Genomic DNA, 7,928 nt, shown 5'->3' with positions numbered 1-7,928 from the left:
ATTATGCGGTCGAAAAACAGCACCAAAGAAGAACAAGTGGCGTAAGGCGAAATTACAACATTTAGTCAAGCTGTGGAACTCACAGAATGAAACTGAACGCACTGCATTTGTTCACAATGACCGTAGTCCGCCGCTTGTGCAAAACGCAGTGAAACTGACGAGACTGTTTAGCCCGGAAGTGGTTTCGCTGTGCTGCATAGCCCGCTTTTCTGTACCTCTCTTCGTTTTAACTTTCTGAGCGTGTTTTTAATCCAAACATATCATATCTATAAGTTTTTGGAATCAGAAAATAATCTTGATTCCCGGTCAACGTTAACAAATTTAGTCAAAACTTGATGTAAAAAAGAGAGAAAAAAAAAGAATAGATACATCAATTTGAAACATGAAATAATACAAAATGATGGCTCAGATTGCATCAGAATGATCCATTTTCGGCAAGCTACCGGACCCCCCAAGAAGAAGGCCTTTGTATTCCAAGTGAGGGCTTGAGAAAGTGGTTGGGTAATTTGTTGGCTCAGGTTACACCAGATCGGACAATTGTTGGCTCAGGTTACACCAGATCGGACAATTGTTGGCTCAGGTTACACCAGATCGGACAATTGTTGGCTCAGGTTACACCAGATCGGACAATTGTTGGCTCAGGTTACACCAGATCGGACAATTTGTTGGCTCAGGTTACACCAGATCGGACAATTGTTGGCTCAGGTTACACCAGATCGGACAATTGTTGGCTCAGGTTACACCAGATCGGACAATTGTTGGCTCAGGTTACACCAGATCGGACAATTGTTGGCTCAGGTTACACCAGATCGGACAATTGTTGGCTCAGGTTACACCAGATCGGACAATTGTTGGCTCAGGTTACACCAGATCGGACAATTGTTGGCTCAGGTTACACCAGATCGGACAATTGTTGGCTCAGGTTACACCAGATCGGACAATTGTTGGCTCAGGTTACACCAGATCGGACAATTGTTGGCTCAGGTTACACCAGATCGGACAATTGTTGGCTCAGGTTACACCAGATCGGACAATTGTTGGCTCAGGTTACACCAGATCGGACAATTGTTGGCTCAGGTTACACCAGATCGGACAATTGTTGATCCAAATTTGTCTTCTTAAATTTACTTTTTGGAAGGTGTATTGGGGAAAGTTTCTTGGCTCGGATTGCACCCGATTGCTCCATTTTCCCTGTTTTTATCAACATTAACGGGGGGGGGGGGGAGGGTGTCGAACGCTTGCAAACATTTTACGAATAAAGCGATAATGCAATTCGCATTGTTCGTAATACTGCTCTTACACTGTGCCGAATTTTCCTTCCGAATAGAATTCGCCAATAATTCGTAATGATCGGACATGGTCGCAAGTCATTCGTAAATGTTCTTAACCATTCGCCCCCGTTCATCTCTTGTTGCGAATATTAGCAACATGCTCCTAATATGCGCAAGGAAGGCATATTCGTAAGCCATTCGTAATCATCGTAAATGTTTTCATAGCGCTCGCAAGGCATTCGCAATGATCGGTACACATTCGCAAGCACTCGCAACCATTCGTAAGACATTCGCAAGAAATGTGTATATGAACATGTTGTATTCAGCAAAACAAAGAGACGAATGGACAGGAAATATATTGACCATTCGAAGTTACGAATCCTTGCGAATGTCTTACGAATGGTTGCGAGTGCTTGCGAATGTCTACCGATCATTGCGAATGCATACGAATCCATATTCGCTAGGATATTCGGAACAGTGTAAGACAGGCATATCGAATGTTTGCGAATGCCTTGCGAGCGTTACGAATACATTGCGATGATTACGAATGTTTGCAAGGATATTCGGCAAAGTGTAAGACAGGCATAACGAATGGTTGCGAATGCCTTGCGAGCGTTACGAATACATTGCGATGATTACGAATGTCTTGCGAATACTTACGAGTACGTTGGGAAAAAGTTACAAATATGACTTCCTTGCGAATATTAGGAACATGTTGCTGTGTTTGAAACAAGAGACGAATGGTGGCGAATGTCTTGCGACCATCGCGAATTATTGGAAATTTCTATTCGCAAGGGTAATTCGGCACAGTGTAAGAGTAGCATAAGCGACAAATCTCGGTGTAGATCGGTGGGAATACGTCACGGGAATCCGACTTCGGCTGATAACACTCTTACCTCTCTAGTGCTGTTTGAGCCGGGGTTTAATTTTCAACAACGGTGTTGAACTCTGTTCGCAAAACGTCTAATAATTGACTCTTTTTGCAGCGCTTTTCATGTCAAGAAACCACGCCAGAAAGTGTCGACGACTGTACACTTTATATAACTTAAAGATATATATATCAGCTTGCAAAGCGTGTTTATTTTCAATAAAAGACGGTTTAGGCAGCGCCGTGAACCAATATTTGTTACTAGATGAATACCCGCTTCGCCGGGTACGGCTGCGCCGGGAAGAAGTCTATCCGAATACCCGGCTGCGCCGGGGACCCGGCTATGCCGGGTGTACGCCGGCTTTGCCGGCGCACCGCACGGAGGAAGGGAGATAATCGCAGCTGAAAACACTGGAAAAGATAAGGAAGAGTTACTGGTAGTGGATCCAGACAAAAAAAAACAAAATCGGTTCAGCACAAAAAACAAAATCGGTTCAGCGCTGCGCGCTGAGAGCACATGTTGAAATATCTCATCGACCAGGTTGTGTCCCGGGTGTACCTGAATATGCCCACCAAATTTGAAACAGATCCATCGAGAACCTTGGCCGCGCATCGCGAACAGACACACAGACACACAGACAGACACAAGTCGTATATATATATATATATAGATGGTGGTTCTTTAATTCCGCATCACCGGCAGCTTCGTAAGAGTTCAGTCGGAATGCATGTACCGGAGCAGAAAACGAATTGCTTTTTCCTTTGAGTGAAACACATTTGTTGAGTTTGGCATCATTAAACGTCAAAAAGTTAACCACGGTAAACAATGCTAGAATGAGTACACAGTGCAATTAAACTAACGGCTCGCACAGTAGAGGTAGCCTACATTTCTCTGTCTCTCCGGCTCTCTCTTTGCTGATAAACTCTCTCTCTCTCTCTCTCTCTCTCTCTCTCTCTCTCTCTCTCTCTCTCTCTCTCTCTCTCTCTCTCTCCCTCTCCACCCCCTCTCTATCTTTCTCTCTTCCACCCCCCTCTCTCTCCCCCCTCTCTCTCCCCCCCCCCTCTCTCTCCCCCCCCCCTCTCTCTCTCTCTCTCTCTCTCTCTCTCTCTCTCCCCCCTCTCTCTCTCTCTTTCTCTCAGTTTTGAGTGTGTGTGTTACCACCTCATGCAGTTGCTCTGCAGAGTGTTTGTGTCATACCGACTTGCTCTCTGCTGAGTGTGTGTGTTATACCGCCTTGCTGTGCTGAGTGTGTGTGTCATACCGCCTTGCTGTGCTGAGTGTTTGTGTCATACCGCCTTGCTCTGCAGAGTGTTCGTGTCATACCGCCTTGCTCTGCTGAGTGTTCGTGTCATACCGCCTTGCTCTGCAGAGTGTTTGTGTCATACCGACTTGCTCTCTGCTGAGTGTGTGTGCTATACCGACTTGCTCTGCTGAGTGTGTGTGTTATACCGCCTTGCTCTGCTGAGTGTGTGTGTCATACCGCCTTGCTGTGCTGAATGAAATGTGTTTTTATTGTGTTTTTTAATTTTCCATGTACCCTCACGGGGTTTTATTGGAATAAAACTTGCCTTGCCTTGCCTTGCCTTGCTAAGCGTGTGTGTTATACCGCCTTGCTCTGCAGAATGTGTGTGTTTCCGACTTGCTCTGCTGAGTGTTTGTGTTATACCGCCTTGCTCTGCAGAGTGTGTGTGTTTCCGCCTTGCTCTGCTGAGTGTTTGTGTTATACCGCCTTGCTCTGCTGAGTGTTTGTGTTATACCGCCTTGCTCTGCTGAGTGTTTGTGTTATACCGCCTTGCTCTCCAGAGTGTTTGTGTCATACCGCCTTGCTCTCCAGAGTGTTTGTGTTATACCGCCTTGCTCTACAGAGTGTGTGTGTCATGCAGCCTTGCTCTGCAGAATGTTTGTGTTATACAGCCTTGCTCTACAGAGTGTGTGTGTCATATCGCTTTGCTCTGCAGAGTGTTTGTGTTATACCGCCTTGCTCTGCTGAATGTTTGTGTTATACAGCCTTGCTCTACAGAGTGTGTGTGTCATATCGCTTTGCTCTGCAGAGTGTTTGTGTCATACTGCCTTGCTCTGCAGAGTGTTTGTGTCATACCGCCTTGCTCTCCAGAGTGTTTGTGTTATACCGCCTTGCTCTGCAGAGTGTTTGTGTCATACCGCCTTGCTCTGCAGAGTGTTTGTGTCATACCGCCTTGTTCTGCAGAGTGTTTGTGTCATACCGCCTTGCTCTGCAGAGTGTTTGTGTCATACCGCCTTGCTCTGCAGAGTGTTTGTGTCATACCGCCTTGCTCTGCAGAGTGTTTGTGTCATATCGCTTTGCTCTGCAGAGTGTTTGTGTTATACCGCCTTGCTCTACAGAGTGTGTGTGTCATACAGCCTTGCTCTGCAGAATGTTTGTGTCATGCAGCCTTGCTCTGCAGAATGTTTGTGTTATACAGCCTTGCTCTACAGAGTGTGTGTGTCATATCGCTTTGCTCTGCAGAGTGTTTGTGTCATACTGCACTGCCTTGCTCTGCAGAGTGTGTGTGTGATATTGCCTTGCTGTGCAGAGTGTTTGTGTGATACTGCCTTGCTCTGCAGAGTGTGTGTGTTTCTGCCTTGCTCTGCAGAGTGTTTGTGTCATACCGCCTTGCTCTGCAGAGTGTTTGTGTCATACCGCCTTGTTCTGCAGAGTGTGTGTGTTATACCGCCTTGTTCTGCAGAGTGTTTGTGTTATACCGCCTTGCTCTGCAGAGTGTTTGTGTCATATCACTTTGCTCTGCAGAGTGTTTGTGTTATACCGCCTTGCTCTCCAGAGTGTTTGTGTCATATCGCTTTGCTCTGCAGAGTGTTTGTGTCATACTGCACTGCCTTGCTCTGCTGAGTGTTTGTGTTATACCGCCTTGCTCTGCTGAGTGTTTGTGTTATACCGCCTTGCTCTACAGAGTGTGTATGTCATGCAGCCTTGCTCTGCAGAGTGTTTGTGTCATACTGCCTTGCTCTGCAGAGTGTGTGTGTGATATTGCCTTGCTGTGCAGAGTGTTTGTGTCATACCGCCTTGCTCTGCAGAGTGTTTGTGTTATACCGCCTTGTTCTGCAGAGTGTTTGTGTCATACCGCCTTGTTCTGCAGAGTGTGTGTGTTCTACAGCCTTGCTCGTTATACTGTCTTGCTCTGCAGAGTGTTTGTGTCATACCGCCTTGTTCTGCAGAGTGTGTGTGTTATACAGCCTTGCTCTGCAGAATGTTTGTGCGATACCAGCTTGTTCTGCAGAATGTTTGTGTCATACCGCCTTGCTCTGCAGAGTGTTTGTGTCATACCGCCTTGCTCGTTATACTGTCTTGCTCTGCAGAATGTTTGTGTCATACCGCCTTGCTCTGCAGAGTGTTTGTGTCATACCGCCTTACTCTGCAGAGTGTTTGTGCGATACCAGCTTGTTCTGCATAATGTTTGTGTCACACCGCCTTGCTCTGCAGTGTGTTTCTTGTGATACTGCCTTAGTCTTAGAAGAAAAATTTCCATTTTTGACTCACATGCGAAGCAAAAGTGAGTCTATGTACTCACCCGAGTCGTCCGTCCGTCCGTCCGTCCGGCCGGAAAACTTTAACGTTGGATATTTCTTGGACACTATTCAGTCTATCAGTACCAAATTTGGCAAGATGGTGTATGATGACAAGGCCCCAAAAAACATACATAGCATCTTGACCTTGCTTCAAGGTCAAGGTCGCAGGGGCCATAAATGTTGTCTAAAAAACAGCTATTTTTCACATTTTTCCCATTTTCTCTGAAGTTTTTGAGATTCAATACCTCACCTATATATGATATATAGGGCAAAGTAAGCCCCATCTTTTGATACCAGTTTGGTTTACCTTGCTTCAAGGTCAAGGTCACAGGAGCTCTTCAAAGTTGGATTGTATACATATTTTGAAGTGACCTTGACCCTGAACTATGGAAGATAACTGTTTCAAACTTAAAAATTATGTGGGGCACATGTTATGCTTTCATCATGAGACACATTTGGTCACATATGATCAAGGTCAAGGTCACTTTGACCCTTATGAAATGTGACCAAAATAAGGTAGTGAACCACTAAAAGTGACCATATCTCATGGTAGAAAGAGCCAATAAGCACCATTGTACTTCCTATGTCTTGAATTAACAGCTTTGTGTTGCATGACCTTGGATGACCTTGACCTTGGGTCAAGGTCACATTATTTTGGTAGGAAAAATGTGTAAAGCAGTTCTTAGTGTATGATGTCATTGCTAGGTTTAGTCAAGGTCAAGCATGTGAGTCGTATGGGCTTTGCCCTTCTTGTTATGTAATATTTTAATGGACAATAAAGTGCTGTTATTGTTATTGTTATTGTTATTGTCTACGGAGGGACGCCAAATCAGTATTTTAGAATGTACATGAAACACCTATTTTAATTCTTTTCTTTTAGGATTTTGGTGGTTTGACCTTGAATGTGTTGGCCACAGATTGTTGTTGTTGTTGTTTAGGCTCGAACATTTGATACAAAAGCTGCGGAGTGTGTTATGATATATGTATAGGTTACAACACGAGTGTTTTTTTATATGGCTTGTATTTCAGTCAAGACCCAGCGGATGAATATCATCGGGAGACACGAGCCTCTGGCGAGTGGCTCTCGATTGATATTCCCGCTGGGTCTTGACTGAAATACAAGCCATATAAAAAACCACGAGTGTTGTAATCTGTATATCCCATTCTACCATCAAACACAAAGTGTAGACTACTAGCGGCACTGTTGCGATCTGTGGAGTGTGAAACAGTGTTGCCAGCGAGACTTGGCCCTTTTGCAACCTTAAACTAAGTGACCGTCGCTGAAAAAATAAAACGAATGAGTGCATCGATAAGTACGCGGTAACACTACTTTCAGACCGTTTAAAAGCTTTAAGTAAAGGTTCATAAGTTGCAAGAAAGTAATGAAGTCGTATAGAAATCCATTTAGTTGAAGCGCACAATTCTTTTGCGTTTCAGGTCGGCGGAACGGGGAAACCGGTTTGGCCCCCATTTGGCTTACTCGATTCAGAATCGATTCCACGTTGTTTTTTTCGAACGTATTATTATACAATTAGGCTTATTGACAGAGAAGCAAATTTTAGGGAACACATATGTAGGTTTAGATTTAACCATTTGCTCCCCATTTGAAATGTATCTACGTGATAAACTGTTTTGCGAGTGTGTTTGCATGAACCTAAACTGGTATGGGTGTGAGGAAAACAGGACCCAAGTCTGTCACCGCCGATTGATTGCATTTTGAAAGAATTTACGGAAAAATACACACATGTTAAGTTCTTAGATACCTTCATCGCCAATGTGGACTTACTGCAGAGCCAGGCAAAAGAGTAGACTTGCTCGCAAATACGTGAAACAGCCGATGTTGATAACGAAGCGAAGCCAAAGGACGCGTCTCGGTAGATAAACCAGTCGTCTGGTACGATGCAAGGGAGGGTACTCGTTTTTTTGTTTTGGTTCGCAACCATTGGCATTGTGATCAGTGGTGTTCGACTGTTCAAACTAGTGTTATGCACGGGTTAATAAAACTGCGGATAGAACTCTTTAGCAGCAAAGCAATTAAGAGTGTATTACAATCTATCTTTAAGCATATTTCTGATTGGATTAAGGTTGTGCCAGCTTAAACTCTAGTTTTTATCCGTGTGCTGTCTGGGTGCAAGGGAGACTACTCTTTTGTTTTGGTTTTTGTTCTTGTAAACCGGTCTGCAGTAGACAGGGACACGGAGAAAACGTTCGAAACAGTATTGAGGGAACACATTTTCTTTCTGTT

This window comes from Littorina saxatilis, unplaced genomic scaffold (genome assembly GCF_037325665.1).
Source record: "Littorina saxatilis isolate snail1 unplaced genomic scaffold, US_GU_Lsax_2.0 SUPER_12_unloc_2, whole genome shotgun sequence".
NCBI lineage: Eukaryota > Metazoa > Mollusca > Gastropoda > Littorinimorpha > Littorinidae > Littorina > Littorina saxatilis.
Note: the sequence above shows the minus strand (reverse complement) of the source record.